Here is an 18357-nt window from a genome sequence, read left to right on the forward strand (position 1 = left end):
TAGCACGGCCATAGTCGATTGTAAGAAAAATCATAGGTAGGAGAAGCCATGTGGCAAGCATACGAACCGATGGAAAGCAAGGATGCAAGGGGGTGGGATGTAAGCCCCTTTTTAGATTTATATTAAATAAAATAGATTTCACCATCACAGCGCATGCGCTGTGCAGGTGAAACATACAAAAACAGGCATTTTGTCAGGTATTGCTCACTCAAAGCACTATTCTTGTAGCTGGGCTCAGTTAGAACCCAAAGAATTGCTCAGCTACTTTAGGAAGCTGAAAGTCGGATCCCAATACAAAGCCCCACTTTGATTGGGGAGCATATTGACTCCGAAAGATACAGCAAGCTTTTCTAGCTGAGTTACATGTGAACAAGAAATAAGAATAACACTTTTATATTAGGCTGCTCTCTAACTGCACCCCTCACTATATCCCATTGTGTAGGAATAATGTAGTGTACCCCTCCACGTTGATAATTTGTTCTGCACCTCTTAGCGCCTCACTGTGAGATCCTCCTCTCCACTCCAAAATATTGACAGCAATCATTGTGTAGGAAATATATAATCATATAAAAGTGTACAGTAAATATTATTTTGCACAAGTTACAAACTCATATTAAAAATATAAACCTGTCCCTTATAGTGTAAGAGGTGACATTGTGTGATGATTAAGAGTCAGTAGGGAACCTGTCACTTTCTACCGTGAGTGCCATTTTGTGAAGAGGAGGAACAAGTAGGATGTAGGAGTGCATGTGTTAAAAACTTTGTTAAAAGGATTTGTTTTTCTTATATCTGAAAATAACTTCTGTTATAAAAGAAGAAATTACAAACATTGAAGGTACATTGTGGCCAATATCCACAACCTTATAAAATCTGAAATTTGCTAAATATGGTGAGCAGTGCAGACCTGTTTCACACCCGCCCCTTGCGCACTTTTACCAGGTGAAGGAGAAAACACGGATTTGTCTTGTGCATTACAGAGCAAAAGACGAGACAATCATTTATCACTATTCTGGTCCCTGAATGCATAGATCGGTGCAGGGAACCTGTCTTATAGTTTAGGAGAGATCATTAACCACAGTATATCAGTAAACTGGTGCAGTGTGGCTGGAATCCATAACCATTATATCGCAACATTTCCTACGACATAGGTATGGGTAAGGTGACGAGGAATCTGTATAATTTGCTGTAAGATGTCATTGAGCACAGGTTATCAGCGAACAGATACGATGTGGTTGTACTCGTATTACCAATGTAGAGTGACCGCACTCGCAACAGATATTAATGGGGAGCTGTCATTTATACTTCTGGGAGGGTCTTTTACATGTGGTATGGGTTGCAATGATTTAGAAGTGAAGAGGTGCAGCAAATCAGACAAACATTGTTTGATTTTATGCTCAGGGTTGAGGCAAAGCTTCTCTAGTTTTGGACCTTTTATGGATTCACATACATTAATTATTCTGGCGTTTCACCATAACATCAGTTCTATGTTACACAACAGCTAAAATAAAGTGTCTTTTTAGTAGCCTATTCAGATCATTTAAAATGAACCAAACCTCAATCAATCAGAGACCATCAACCTGAAGCCCTCACTTTGCACTACCATCACTCATGTTGTGTGTGAAGTGAGTCCCTTTGAGCTCTGCTAACTCTTCACAGAGAAGTTCTTTTTCTTCAATTTTCTTCAGAATTTGTAGCAGAAGCAAGCTGCTTAGCAGCTGCTTTGGTTAGTGGGTCGCCATAATCTTGCTGTTTAACACAGCACACACACCCTTTGTGTTTTGGCTTGTTTGCTATAGTGACTGAAGAAGGTTTTCACCTCCTTTTATTTTAACATGTCAGATACTATCAAAAAGAGTATTTTTAGACACTATGGCCCCTTTAGCGGAAAAAGGCTAAAATCATATTATCCCCCTAAGGACTGTACTTCTACTAAACTTTGCAGGGTAGGTAGAATGGCTCTTATTGTGGCTTAAAAAGTCAAAGAAGGAAGGGGCAACAGATGATGATAAATCAATGGTGTCTTAAAAGATATCAGAAAAGACCTATAAGAGGTCTCTCACTAAAGAAAAAAAAAAGGCCTCTGAAACCGCTCCAATAGTGAAAGAACTTTGTAACTCAAAAAAGCTGTGAAGCAATCCAAATAATTCAGTGAATCTCCTAAGGAAACTCCTCACTCAAAGACTGTATCCCCAGGCCCTCAGACCTTCATCTTTTCTCTCACATTCATTGAGAAGCTTAACGCTAACAAAGGTTCTGTTAGCAGTGACTGCACTATTGACCACCAGAAAGCTGTCTGTCAGCGACCACATTTATGCCGGCACTGTCATCGACAACACCATCACTTACAATGCAAATGCTTTCACTGTCAATGAGACACTAATCGATTAAAAATCTGTGGCAATTCCTGTGTCGGCTCGCCCCTTCATCTGTGAGTCACACGTCAATGACCTCTCCATCGACGACAACCCCGTCAGTGCCAGTAAAACCTCTAAAGTCTGTGGCTATAGAATCCTTTCCAGCTCTAATAACTTTTATTTCTGAAACTTGGGTGCCAAAGGAAGTAGTGCCATGTCACACATCTCCACTTAAGCTAATAAAGCTTCCACTGTCCAGGATACTAGATTCTGATGACTCTAAAGAAGAAGCCCCATTGGGTCCTGCATATAGTCCTGACCAATTAAAGGCTAAATGCCAAGAATATGACTGAGATTAGGAGTACTCTATTGTGGAGCCTCAAGAGGGATCTCGTGAGGAGCCATACCAGACCAAGCTTTATGAATCCTTCGGTGAAGAGTCGCAACCAAATGGTAGGCAATCATGTCCAGAGTATGCACCCTATTATGGTGACCTTACTACACTAGTCAAGAAACCGCACCAGATAAATTCCAATTACACTGGTGACAGATGTAAGATGTGCAAGATTAATGAGAGCAGACTTTTACAAATGGTTTCTGTTAGAAATGGGGGGTCTCTGGTTGGCAGTGGGGACACATTTCTGACAAAGTCCTGGGAAAATAGTTGGTATTGGCTGGGGGAACTGCTTAAGAGGATTATTTGTTTTAAAAATCGTCGTCTTGTTGTTTTAGTCTTGCACACACGGAGCTGTGTTCACTGCTCCTTTAGGGACCATTTCTGCAGTACAGGTCACCGGCTCAGCTGCACGCTGACACACCCCCCTCACGTGACTCGCATACTCTGCATTATTAGGAGCCGAGACGCGAGCGCGCAGCGGACACATTTCTGACAAAGTCCTGGGAAAATACGTGGTATTGGCTGGGGGAACTGCTTAAAGAGGATTATTTGTTTTAAAAATCGTCGTCTTGTTGTTTTAATCTTGCACACACGGAGCTGTGTTCAATGCTCCTTTAGGGACCATTCCTGCAGTACAGGTCACCGGCTCAGCTGCACGCTGACACACCACCCTCACGTGACTCGCATACTCGGCATTATTGGGATCCGAGACGCGAGCGCGCAACGGACACATTTCTGACATGGTCCTGGGAAAATAGTTGGTATTGGCTGGGGGAACTGCTTAAAGAGGATTATTTGTTTTAAAAATCGTCGTCTTGTTGTTTTAATCCTGCACACACGGAGCTGTGTTCAATGCTCCTTTAGGGACCATTTCTGCAGTACAGGTCACCGGCTCGGCTGCACGCTGACACACCCCCCCCTCACGTGACTCGCATACTCTGCATTATTAGGAGCCGATGACGCATACGCGCAGCGGACGCGCGCAGCGGGCGCGCCGCGAGCGTGCCAAAGGCGCGCTCAAGGCTAGCCCGTCTGCGCCCGTCCGCGCCTGACCGGGCCCAGGGGCCAGGACCCTTGATAGTTTCAGGGGTACATATTCACGTGACTCACTACTGCAACTGAAACCTGCTGTATCAAACAAATGCTTACACTCCATGAGCTGTGACACCTCTCGGCTACAATGTCCACACTGTGATTTTGGAAGGACTTACCGACAAGGCAGACAGGAAGCTATACTGGAAGAAACCAAATTTAAAATGCTCCTCCTTAACTGCCGTTCTCTTGTGAAACACTCTGTAGAAATAAACTTATTAATGGAAGAGGAAAAACCAGATATTTTATTTCTAACCGAACCCTGGTTAGATAAAAATTCGAACTATGCTATTGTTGAAACCCTTCCTCCCCACTATCTTGTTCAGAGATTAGATCGAGAAGATGGCCGTGGTGGAGGCATTGCCATTCTTTATAAAGAAGATTTTAAAGGTCGCTTTTCAAACAGCCCCATATTGGAGTGTGAGAGCATTTTGTTTTCAATCCAACTTTCCCCCACCTCCACCTTTTCAGGTATACGTTTATACCGCCCGCCTGGCCCTTATGCGCCTTTCTGCCAAGCTTTCACAGATAATGTAGTTAAGTTTGCCAGCACTGTATCTAACTTCACGGTGCTGGGAGATTTTAACATTCACTTTGACAGAAGGGAACACCCTCAGATCTTAGAGTTTGTTGAGGGATTAGAAACCTTTCAGTTCTCTCAAAAAGTTGTGGGCCCTACACACAGTAAAAATCACCTTCTGGATCCCATTTTTTCGAATATTCAGTCTTTGACTGCCAGTCAACCCATTCCCCTCCCATGGACTGACCATTTTCTGATCCCTTTTATATGGATCAGGCAGGAAGCCAAAGTGATATTATCAAACATAAAGAAATCCATCCGATCTTGGACAACCCTCTCCTGGGATGAGTGGGAAAGCGATTTGGAAATCACCCGCCCCCCATTACACCCTAATCCCATAATGGCTAATGATATTTTTAATAACTGGCTTGAGGTCTCAGTAGACAAAATTTTGCCAAAAAAAAGGATTCAGGTGAAACCAGATCCCAAGAAAAATCCATGGTACTCCCCAGAACTTAGAAAACTTAAACAAGAATGTAAAAGATGTGAAAGGAAATGGAGGAAAGGTTATTCACTGAATGATGGAACTTCATATAGAAATGCCATTAGAGTGTATAAAAGCGAGATTAAATCTGCACAAAGTTCCTTCTTTCAGGAAAAAATAACATCTGCAGCTAACTCTCCGAAGGAAATCTTTCGGATCGCTAAATCTCTGCTGACACCTCCATCTCCCTGCTCTATCCGGGAGAATGTTCAATCCTGGTGCAACCAAATGGCAAAAGTTTTTGCTGAAAATTTCAAACTATTTATAAATCGTTCCCCGTGCAGGAAGACGCTGATCTGTCAGATCAATCAGAGGCAGAGACAGAACAACCTCTCTTGGTAGAAATTCCGCTGGTAAATGCACTGGAGATAGAGGGTATTCTTACCCATCTTAAATCTGGCTCCCCGTCTGACCCTGCCCCTGCTACTGCTCTCCTTAAGATTAAAAAGACAATCTTATCAGCGCTGGTTGGACTAATCAACGCGTCGTTTCAAACAGGGATTGTTCCTCCTTTATAGAAAAAGGCAATGGTTATGGCTTTGTTGAAAAAGCCCAACCTAGATATAGAAGACTGGTCAAACTATCGTCCCTTATCTTTACTCCCTGGTGTCTGTAAAATTGCCGAGAAATATGTTAACTCGATGCTATCGAATTTTCTTGAAAATAATGCTTTATTGCATTTTTCGCAGACTGGCTTTAGGGCAAAACATGGCACCGAGACTGCGCTTCTGTCAGTAGTGGAAGAAGCCAGGAAGATCCTAGACTGCGGAGGCTGCGCTGCAATTATTCTGTTAGATCTCAGCGCAGCCTTCGACACCGTGAACCACTCACTTCTTATTAAACGACTCCAAGACATCGGGATAAGGGGAACGGTAGTGAAATGGCTCAGTTCTTTTTTGGAGGACAGAGTCTTCTCCGTATTCGTGGATGACTGCGTCTCTGATCCAGTACCGCTCTCATGCGGAGTACCTCAAGGCTCTGCATTAAGCCCTACGTTGTTTAACGTCTATCTGAGTTCACTGGCAAGTATTGTCACCCCGTTTGGGGTGCATATTGTCACCTATGCAGATGACACTCAGCTAGTCGTCTCCTTGAACAATGATAACAACTCAGGAGGGGCACTTACGGCTTGTTTGAAGAGAGTGGCTAACTGGATGGAGGCATCTTACCTCAAGCTCAATGGGGCTAAAACAGAGGTTATGCTTCTTTGAAACGCTACATGCTTATCTGTCGAACCCTGGTGGCCAATCAGCCTTGGACCCTCGCCCATCCCAAAAAAACCCATAAAAAGCTTAGGGATCGTGCTTGACACCAAGCTTGATTTTAAGGAACAATCACGTAAGGTTGCAGGTACCTGTTATGGACTTTTGCAAATGATCAGGAGGATTCTCCCTCTGCTCCCATTTATGGCTAGTAGAATACTGGTGCAGGCAGTTATTTTGTCCAGGTTGGACTACTCCAAAAGCCATTCATCTGGGGGCCCCGTTATCCACCACTAAAGTTCTACAGATCGTACAAAACTGTGCAGCTCGACTTCTGCTAAATATCCCCAAACGTCTATCTGCTAGACCAGCACTCTCCTCATTACACTGGCTTCCCATTCAGGAGAGGATAAAATTCAAAGTTATGTGTATTATACAAAAATCTTTGACTGGAAAAGGCTCTACTCTGATACAGGACATGATACACCTTCATCTCCCTCAGAGAACACTGAGATCCGAGGGTAAATATTTGCTGACAGTTCCTTGAATAAAACGCACCAGATGTGGAGGTCGTAGGTTTTCCTACTGTGGTGCAAAGCTTTGGAACTCTGTCCCCATCCATATCCGATCACAAAACAATCATTCCATTTTTCGCAAACAACTAAAAACACTACTTTTTTCCTGAAGCACTTTGAGGAATAGAATGTCCATTAGCGCGGGGATGCCTACGGGTAACCAGGCGCTCTATAAATGCTTCTTCAATTCGCTTCTTCAGTGGATGGTCACTGTCCAAGCAGGGACCCTTCTTTCCAAGTCAGAGTGAAGGGCTGCACCCCTTTGACAACCCCTGGTCCACCCTGTGGTAACGTAGCACGAGCAGTTCGGCTAATCTCAGAGGCAGTGTGTTAAGCGTCTGACCATACACAGTAATACAGTGAGGAACACTACAAAGGGACACAACACAGGTAGTCATTAAAAATAGTTATCTTTCTATACAGGCTTATCACAAGACCAAATAACGAGAAAACCACAATACTGTATAAAAATAATTCTCTCTGGATGCTGCAAAAATAGTTCAAATGGGGAATGCACATTTCAGTTCAGGGCAATGGTCTCTGCGACCCTTTTACTCACAGTTCTGGGGTGTTGTTGACAATCCACAAAAATGCCGCTACGGCGGGTTAGTGATGTTTTTCCTCACGCTTTTGGTCACGGCCGCTCGCTAACGGGTGCTAGCGACCATTTCGGGGCCCGCAACCGGGTGGGGCGATGATCAGGCCAGCGAGCCCTCAGCGGCATCGATACGACTATTTTCCTGACGCTCCGCGGCTGTAGCGATAATTTTTAGGCCCACCAACGTGCGAGGCGAAGGTCAGGCCAGCGAGCCCTCGGCGGCAGCAGTGCAATGATTTTCTTGATGCTCCTCGGCTGCCGCGACTCGCTAACCGGCCTTAGCGACGAAATGAAGTCTACTGGTCCTGAGACTTCCGTCAGGAGGATAGTTCTCTCTCTAGCCCTTGGGTGATTGCAGGTTCAAGATTAAAAAGTTCTCTTACAACTTCTTTTCCCTCCTATTTCCAGTCTAATGAAAACTACTGCAGGCCAATCCAGGGAACAGCACACAACACCAGGACAGTCCTCTCCTGCAGCTTCCTTCAGTTCCACGGACAGAGGTTGGTCTTGAGATCCAGGGGCAATACAAATTGTAGGGGTTTCAGCACAGATATTTATACCCCAAAAGTCTTTGTTCTCAGAAGCTACAAGTCACTGAACCCAGCCAGAACCAGTTCTGCCCAGCCCTGGAGCACTTTGTTAACCAGGCTGCATCCTTCCTTTCAGAAAGAGGGGCTCTGCCATCAGACACACAGTGGGAGGTGGAGCCAGCATTCACCTTGCCAGGCACAGCCCAATTCAAGTGCGGGAGCTACCCCTCCCCTCACTCCAAGGCAGATCTCTCTATTCAACCCAGGTCTGACTCAGCCTGCCCTGTCCCTCCAAAACCAGACAGCCAATACACAACAGCAGAGCACCCTGGAAGGCTTAGGCAAGAAAATGCCTACTTTCTAAAAGTGGTATTTTCAAACACAGAATATGAAAATAAACTTCACTAAAAGATGTATTTTAATATTCTGAGCTCGGGCATACTACATTTGTTTTTCTACCATGTTCTATGGGTCAGTTAGGACTATAGAATGTAATAGCCAAACTTCCCATTCTGGCCTATGGAGAACAGGTAGCCTTACAGTAGTGAAAAACGAAATTGAGTGTAATTCACTACCAGGACATGCTACACACACCAGAGCATGTCCTACCTTACACATACAATGCACCCTACCATAAGGGTGGCTTACATGATGCCAAGGGAAGGTTCAGGGGCTGGGAAGTGGGTGCACTTCACAGCCAAGATGGCAGTTCTAGACTGCACACAGACACTGCAGTGGCAGGTCTGAGACACACTTTACAGGCTGCTTCTGTGGGTGGCGCAAATCAGCGCTGCAGGCTCACCAGCAGCATTTGGTTTACCAGCCCTGGGCACACACAGGCCACATTACTAGGTACTAACAGGTAGACCAAATAAGCCAATCAGGGATACACCAATTCATATGTCATCTTTATACAGGGAGCATCCGCGCTGCGCCACTGAATGGCAGTGGTGCAGCGCCCAGAGCATCTATCACCAGAAAAACAGAGGAGGCACAGCGAAAAAATGGAAGGGAGACTCACGCCAATGGTTGCAGGTCTAACAGTTTCCGGATAAGAATTTCCAGGAAGGTGTGCCAAGTCCGACTCTGTAAAGGGCGACTGCTAGCCCTCAAATGACTGAACCAATTGCGCAGGTTGTATCGCCATTACCATTGGCTTCCTGAATTATTTGCACTTCCAAGTGGCTGGTTGCAGCTATCAGTTCAAAGTACTATGTTTAGGCTGAAATTGGTGCCAAGGATATTTATGAAGTGCATTTGATCAGCCACAGCGCACATAAGAACAAGCATTTGCAATGCAATAGGTCTCGCATTTACGCGAGTTTGAGCTATTGACATTGCAAATGACAATGCTTTTTTATATTTGGTTTCGTTTTTAAAACCTAAATAAAAGGCATTGCCATTTCCAATGCCAATAGACCTATTGCATTGCAAATGCTTGTTGCACCTTTTCTAAGTTTTACTGCATACCACAAGAAAACGATTCTTATTGGCAAAAAGAAATTAAATTTTATGCAAAAACACTGATCGGTATATTAACAAGTGTAAAAAAAAGTTAAGAAAATCTATATTGTTCCTGCTTTATTTCACATGCTTCACATAATCTTGCATTCCCTAGTTTTTTTTTTCTAGGATGTTTTTACTTTTTTCCGGGCAGCATATAACTCCCGTCTAGTGCAGAATATAACTTGAGAAGCATCCATGTGTTTATAATGGGGCACTATTGATTTGTGGCTGAAGGCGGCATGATTTTCTCTCACTGCTTGTCCGTGTGCAAAAAGGCATTCAGACTATGTGTTCATCCAATCCTTGGCCTCTCTGCAAAGCGCACAGAGCAAAGGTCAAGTATACCGGCTGCAGTTGTGATTCTATGCAAATGTGTAGGTATGGTGGCACTCCAAGTCAATTTTAGCATATATGTTTAAGCCACGCCCTTAATTATAAAAGTCCCTCCCCTTTTAGAAACCCCCTTCTTTTTTCCTCTCACAGAAAGCAGAGTAACACAGCTGGTTTCAGTAAGTCACACATGACGCTCTCTCTCTCCATTTATCTTCCCCGTGTTATTTTTGCGGGCTGTGTTGTGAAAGAAGTGTTTAGAAGTCTGCTGTGATGATTAACGAGGCGATGTATGCCGTGGACATTGGAGCCATCGGAGGCTGGTGCCGCAGAATAGTAAAATTAATGACCCACTTCACCCCGAGGAGTTCGTCCCTGAGGAGTTCATGGACAGGCTGATGAATCGAGTCACAATGTGGGGTACCAGGAGCTCTGCAGGTGGTGGGGGCACTCGGAAGGAGCGCCTCCAAGCCTGCAATGGCCCCCACCCTCGCCTCCGCAATTGAGTAGCAGGCATGGGAGCCCCTAGGTAGTAAGATGCGTGTGTATTCTCACCCCCTCTAGGTGTATTAACCATCTCCTGCTCAAAAGATGCTTCACTATTCTTACAAAAGGTTCTGTCTGGGGAAAGTCCAGTGAGTCCTTTATTGCCGCCGAAAAAGACAAATGTACGCTGCTTCGTTGGGGCCTCTGGGGGGAGGCGTCCACAACAATGACTGGAAGTGGATTGGCCTACAGCACATTTGAATGCCTTTTAGGTGGTCAGTGGTGTAACACAGGCCTGCCCCAACCAGCCCTACTCTCAGAGCCAGAAAGAGGAATAAACGAGAAGGCAGAAGCAAGCAGCAGGGAAAGCGATTGCTTTCACTTTCGCGATCGCTTCAAAACAAAGAAGACCGCGAGTGTTGCGCGCGCGCCACAGCTTGCCATATGGTTTCAATTATCGCGCCCGTCTCTGGGCACGATAATTGAACCCATATGGCAGGAAAGCGTGTAATAGACACCAATAGGCCATGGGTGGAGCAATTCTCACGCCTTTGGCCTATTGTATGCTATCTTTAAAACAAACATGCAGGCAAAGGCCAATAGCAGGCCACAAAAGTAAAAACACACGCACAAGCTTGCACAATTCCAGGGTCCATTTCGGAACCCCGGACAAAAGGCCTCTGGCTGCGCGAGCAGGGCTGCGCACTGCATCGCTAGGCGCGAGACCTAAAAAAAGGCCATTCAGTGTTTCCATATTTGGACGACTGGCTGATAAAAAGGCCCATCGTTCAGTATGATCAGAAAGTTAGCAAAAGAACTTCGGAGCTTATTCTGCATCTAGTGACTGACAGTCCACATACAAAAGTGTTTAATAATTCCACCTTTGTCAAAATGTGCACTCACTTGAGGGCATCAAGTCCCTCAACTCAATGCTCCAAAAAATGCAGACCTGGCTGGCAAATAACCACTTAAAATTAAACACCCTAAAACAGAATTCCTCCTTATAGCTGTGGAAATATGGATTTTTCTGGTCAGTTATGTCCCCTATCTTGGACCCCAACAGTTCTATGTGCATATCACAAGTACATGTATGTTCCCTCCAGTTCCAGTTATGAAGACGCAAATACATGTGCGTCCAACGTCAACATGTCCTCTGTCAGATCCGCCATGAATAGGCCGGATATTCCATTCCTAAGTACGAAAGGCCACCAGCTTTATATGGTTCACTTATACCATTTTACAGTCCAGGCAAGTAGGCCCTGATTCTGTCATCAAAACTCTTCTTGCTTTCTGCCTCTGAAAGCTCCAGTCTGAGCCTGCATCTGTGACCATGAACTTTGTCTCATTCTCTGCGCGGCTCACGAAGCCTGACATCAGCCTATTCTCTGCCAAGAACTGTATTTCACCTTCGAATTATCTGTTTCCCCCTCAGCCGATGCATTCCTGCCTAGTAGTTTAAGTAAACATTCTTCCAGTTACCGAGCAAAAGGCCCGGTTTCTCTGCCCTTATGCAAGTAATTCATAGCCCTGTCACCATGGAATATTCCTACCCCCTCGCATTCAGTGTAGACACTTAGACGCTTGTACACGCACGCACAGTCAGTATAGAATAGATTCTGTCCGAGAGTCCTTCTTTCTTGGATAACATAGTTCTTTAAACATAGGATGTTAGATATGATTTGGGATTAGGTTGACTTGACCCCCCAGACTTTTTGTCTCCACATGTAGAGCTAAATGTCAAGTCAAGTCCCCTTCACCCCCTAGTTACACGTCAATTACACGTCATACTGCTGCGCGCGCATCTAGGCCAAGTATTATCTTATAGATCCACCTATATATGACATCATAACCAATTATGTTCCTTTTTACGCTTTATTACACCCATTTCTGGTTACGCAGAACAAATCGTCATTTTCCTTATCAATTGTTACGCCTACTGCATTCGCTTCATTGTAATGTATGTACTATAAAAGTTACTTCTTGTCAATAAAGTATGTACTTCACTTCCTGAACCCCCGTGGTGATGGAACTTGGAGCAACCGATTATAATCGATTACTGGAATAAAGCCCATTCCGAAACTCTAATATCACGGATTCTGCCTCTCCTTTTACTGAGCTATTTTATAATGTTTCTGTATCAAATTCAGTCCCGGTAAAGGAATTTTATTTACCACATGATGGCGCCCGAACAGGGACACTTTCTCATCTCACGCGCCGGCGGTGAGTAGCAGGCCCGGTCTCCTGCCACAGCTGGACGGACAATAACGCGTACCAGCAGGATTTCCTGTATCTCCCTCCGGTCAAGCGGGGGCGACTGAGACTGCGATCAACACCCAGACGAGGCGGTGAGAAGTGCGAAGTATCCCGACCAGAGCCTAGCTGAGAGAGCAAGATCCGAGGTATACAGAGACCCACCAGTTCGAAGTCAAGCCCAGTGTCCGACGAGTCAAGTCGAGTCCAGTCCGGTTCAAGTTCAAGTTACCGAGGCCTTCCGTTTCCGAAGCTACCCGGTGAGTACCATTACTGGGGAGGCATTTCTGACGTGCACATAGGTTGTGCCGGTCAAGACGGGTTTGGGTACACAAATCCGGTCTGCACTGTTTTAGCAGTGTATCTGTACTGTTTAGCAGTATATCAAGTATTCCGAAGTATCTAGTTAGTGTCAAGAGTTATGCTTGGTGATTAGTTATGCAGACGATCATCATTGTTGTTTATTTTCAAGGTAAAAAAATGTTTAATGTTTAATGTGTTAAACGTCCTGCATATTGTGGTATGAATGATTGTTCATTATTGTGTTTTTGTATTAAGTGTGTTCAAGATTAAGTGTCAGATCAGTTGTCAATATGCCGCTCTTTTCGAAATTAAGACAGATCACTACTAGAAAAGGGGTTCTCGAAGAAGCCGTCCCTATTCCTCCTAGGGATACTCCAGGGCACTTCATGTATCACAAACATGGCTTAGACGCTATATAATTTCTTGATTTATGGGTAGACTATACCAAGGGATTACCAGAAAGTCAGAGGTGGCCCGCAGCGGGGACCTGGGATGCAGAGTGCATCATGAAAGTCGAGGAAGAGTTATGGAAAAGGAAAGTCAGACAGTCACAAAAAGACGCCGTTGAGTTATGGCGTAAAGAATCTCATAGACGTACAGAAAAAGCACGTAGACAGGAAGAAAGGAATAAAGAAAGTTCAAATAAAGTTCAAGGAAATCTATTAATTGAGGAAGGTATCCGAGTGAAATCAGAACAAGTCGACAGACAAAGAAATGCCCTTATGAATGGTATGTATCCCCTTCTGGCCGAAGGATTACCTAAGGCTACTCCAGAGATACCGAAAGACTTGCCACCCCCATTATTCCCAATCAAGGTACATCCTAAGGGGCATCCTAGAACCGCAGAAGATGTTTTTCTTTCCTCATATTTAGATGACGCAGCTCCCGAGTATGCTAATTCCGCCCCACATAGACCGCATATCAGGGAGGTCCTACGCCAAGATCCAGTACCCGTATCCCTACAGCAACAAATCGAGTCACAAGTTCCGGCAAGCACATCTGTTTCTGTATCTGTTCCTACAGCTACTTCTATAGCTGTGTCCACACCTATAGTTGCTGTGTCACGTTCAACGAATCCTTTCACACCCGACGCCCCAGATGGGGCCACGGGAGGTGCTACCAATATCTTTTCTACGCCACCTAGAATAAATAAACTTACTTTTCAAGAGTCAGCGCATTCACGTACACCCAAATTCGTAAGTGCTCGTGCACTTAAAGAACTTCTCGTAGATTGTAGATATGACCCGGTGCCCGGTATAGAGGACGAAATGACCCTGGCCTCATTGCGTATCAGACGAGCCGCAGTGTATTTAGCGAAGTTACCAGGAATGACTGCGCATCTAGACGAAATATATCATTTTGTCCAAACAGGACGAGATCCAGAATGTATTAACAGAGCTATGGAGTACCAGAAAGTAGAGATACAGGGGGAACTGTTACGTTTCCTCATAAACTGTGTGATCAGAAATGTAGACCGACCGGGGGTAGACCCGGAAGCAATGCAAATTCTTACCAGATGGAGTCAGAACATATCAGAAGGGAGACATGACAAGCAAAATTGTATAATAGCCATGTGCCGAAAGATCCGTAAAGAAATAGAACGCCTACACAAAGAGAGATTAGAGGCAGACGAGTTCGAACAAAGCGAGGAAGAAGGGTCAGGACTGCCCGCAGGACAGTCGGACACCATAGCCTATGTAGGTAGAGGAAGATCTTGTAATAAGAATCAGACTAGATGTCTTACTGACTCGATACGTCCGATATGTCCAGACAATAACAGGAATTTCCAAATACCTATAATTAATATAAGGTCTAACGAGCATTCGTTCCAAACCGCCGACAAACTACTACGAGAACGAAGGGGTTATCATTTTCTCGACTCCATGGATGAACAAGATTTAGCCAGGGCAGCTGTCCATTGGGTGGACAGTCCCGGAAAATATAGTGATGATACAGTAGTACGCACATTTTTGAATCTCACCCCAGATGAACAGAGGTTAGCTGGGATTTATATGATTCAACAACTCATTATACTATATCGGAGTCAGCATTCGGACCCTGGTCCCTTACCTGACATACTGACTGAATTGCTTATGAATGGAGAGGTCCAGGTACTAAATTAATTAAAGAAATTCTAGAATCAAGAAAGCAGTATATTCTTTTTGTATGCTCAGAGCAGGTCTCAGTGCCCGTCAAGGAAAGAACCACGTATCACATGGATAGACAGAATCCGTTACGAGAAGTGCACCCAATAAAAGGCGAGGACAACGAGTTCAAGCGCGTATTTGTATATACGCCCATATCAAAAATAGAATTGTTACAAATGAAGAAAGTGGTACCCAGTCATGACAAAGATCCAGCGGGTTTTCACCGAGAAATTAAAGACATGTTACTGATGGGAGAGTATACCTATCCCGACATTATGACAATATTAAAGGTATTGATGCCTGCTGGCATTTATGAAAAACTCAAGGAAAAAGAGTGGGAGGTAGGAGACCAAAAGATAGAGTGGTCAGTGTTAGAAGCGGAAGAAAAGGCCCGAACTGCAGGAGCAGGACTTGGGGATAAAACTAAAGCATTACCAGGTTTACTAGTACAGGTACTGCCACGTTTATTAGCTACGAAAAAGGAAGATTGGGGAACGATTTCAGCCTGTAAGCAGAAGCAAGATGAAGACACTAGTGATTACTATGCCCGATTTGAAAAATGTTTTGGTATAAATAGTGGCATAAAAGCCAGTAGCGAATCATACCCACATCTGTTTGTAACAAAATTAGTAGAAAATGCCCTGCCCCCAGTAAGGAATAGAGTATTAAAATTCGAGAGTACCTGGCAAGGTAACACTCCATCACAAATGTTACAAATGCTACAGTACCATCACAATAGAATTAGAGAGGAACAAGAACATGAACACAGACGCATGAAAGACACGAAAATGAAAATGCTAGTTTCCCAGACAGTTCCAGCGGAAGGACATAAAAAGGGTATGACACATTCCGATTCAGCAGGACCTGTAAAAGGGACATGCAATTATTGTAAAAAGCCAGGTCATTACGTACACGATTGTCCAGTTTTAAAACATAATATCGCCATAGGTAAAACACAAGAAAGATCACGGCCACTCAGACTAGATCAGAATGAACAAGGAGCTATGCAGCATGCCCAGGCCATGCCAGCCGCACAACAGCCAATACAGTTTGTGCCAGCTGCACCACCGTTGCCTGTTACTGCCACACAGACAACAACACGACAAATGTATCAGACCGCACAGTATGAATATCCCGAGTATCAGCGTTACGCATGAACAAGCCTAGAGAGGGAAATTGATTTACCCCTTATCGAGATTCCTGTAGATCAAGAAGGACCTTATGTACATAGTGAATTATTAGGCCAAGATAGGAAATTTTTACTCGATACAGGGGCAAGTCGAACAACTATAAAACGTAGTGAAGTTCCAGGGGCACCCCTCTCAGGCTCTCGGAATATTTCCCTTGGTTTTTCAGGAAAACCTATTGTTAATGAAGTGTCACAACCACTGCCACTTACGATAGGACCTCTGACCCGAACTACAGATTTATTGCTTACTAAATCATGTCCAGAAAATCTGTTAGGAATTAAAACCCTGAAAGCTCTAGGAGCCATAATATGTTGTTCTCCGGAAGGTGTAAGGTTGTTTTTACGTGATTTTAAAGGTCACTATGTGTCTAGAGACATGGATCCCCGACTGCAGACTTTACCTACACGTCTATGGGCACAAGGCCCTACTGATGTTGGATGCATGAATATTACACCATATAGAGTCACATTAAAGGCAGGAGTGGTGCTACCACGAATGCGACAATACAAGTTACCACCAGATGCTGTAGTGGCTTTACTACAAATCATTGACGAGCTCATTGCCCAAGGAGTAGTTGTGGAAACAGACTCCAATGTATGTAATTCACCGATAATTCCGATTCTTAAACGAACAGATCCAAAGGCCCCGCCAGTATATCGATTGGTTATTGATCTGCGCGAATTAAACAAGTGCATTGTGCCACAATTTCCTGTGGTCCCAGATATCTCGTCATTACTGACAGCCATTGATTCCGAAGCAACATTCTTTACTGTAATTGATCTCAAGAATGCCTTTTTCAGTGTCCCAATAGATCCGGAAAGCCAATATTTGTTCGGATTTAGTTTAAATGGTCGTAGCTTTAAATTCTCACGCGCACCTCAAGGATTTACAGAAAGCCCCAGCATCTATAGCCAAGCACTGAAACGAGAACTTGACAGTATCCACATGCCAGTTAACACTGCCCTGCTTCAATACGTCGATGATCTGCTGATCACCGCAAGAAGCGAACCGGAATGTGAAAAAGCATCACTGACAGTTTTACAATTTCTAGCCGAAAAGGGGCACAAGGTGTCCCCTTCTAAGCTGCAATTCTGTGTCCAGCGAGTTGTTTATCTTGGACACTCGCTGTCCAAGGAGGGAAGGCAGCTTACACCCGACCGCATTCAGTTAATAGCTAACATGCCTATACCTAAGACACAAAAGGAGGTACGAGCTTTCATAGGCCTCACTTCATATTGTAGGCAGTGGATCCCTCAGTATGCATTTCTAGCAAAACCACTCATTCAGTTAACCACACAGGAGGCAGCCACATCGACTGTTCTCCCTTGGACTCAAGAACATACACAAGCTTTTGAAAGCCTAAAGAAAGCTTTATGCCAAGCACCTGTTTTAGCAACACCATGTTACAGGAAACAGTTTACACTCTTTGTTACAGAACGCGAAGGTACTGCCTTGTCAGTACTCACACAGGATCAAGCAGGAGCACACAAACCATGTGCTTATTTTTCTAGTACATTAGATCCCGTAGCTCAGGCTTTGCCTGCATGCCTGAAATCAGTGGCAGCGACAGCTTTAGCAATCAGACAAAGCGATGCCATAGTGTTAGGACACCCATTGACAGTTCAAGTACCACACGCAGTAGAGGTTCTTGTAAATAGAACACAAACACAACACTTGACTATAGCGCGACTTACAGGGTACGAACTTACATTGTTTCAGCCACATATAGAAATCAGACGCTGTAACACATTGAATCCTGCCTCACTTTTGCCAGTAACCGGAACAGACCCACTAGCTCATGACTGTATTGAAGTTATTACTATAACGACAAAACCCAGACAAGACCTGACAGATGTTCCATTGTCCGATCCAGACCTGACGTTGTATGTAGATGGTTCATGTATGAGAACAAGTACAGGAGAGTTAGTGGCTGCTTACGCAGTCACCACAGATACTGAAGTCATTGAAACTAATCGTATAAATACTTTATCAGCTCAAGCCGCAGAGCTCATCGCTCTGACACAAGCCTGTATTCAAGCCACAGATAAAAAAGTCAACATATACACTGATTCACGTTATGCATTCGGAGTTGTACACGACTTCGGCGTACTGTGGCGAGAGAGAGGTTATTTAACTTCCCACGGTGCCCACATTCAGAACGGACCCCTCATTCATGCCCTATTAGATGCGATACATCTACCCACTGCAATATCAATTATGAAATGTAAGGCTCATACAAAGATTACTGATATCATTTCCCAAGGCAATGATCTAGCCGACAGAACAGCTAAACAGACTGCTCAAACTCAAACCCCCGACATGACAAAGACAAT

General features: G+C 44.4%; 1 protein-coding gene across 1 annotated transcript in view; it reads left to right on the forward strand.

Annotated features, from left to right (window-relative positions):
- MBOAT7 (membrane bound acylglycerophosphatidylinositol O-acyltransferase MBOAT7) overlaps positions 1 to 18357 on the forward strand; it is a 118513-nt gene that overhangs the window by 66817 nt on the left and 33339 nt on the right. The gene's annotated exons all lie outside the window — the stretch shown is intronic.

Source organism: Triturus cristatus, chromosome 7, assembly GCF_964204655.1.
Source record: "Triturus cristatus chromosome 7, aTriCri1.1, whole genome shotgun sequence".
NCBI lineage: Eukaryota > Metazoa > Chordata > Amphibia > Caudata > Salamandridae > Triturus > Triturus cristatus.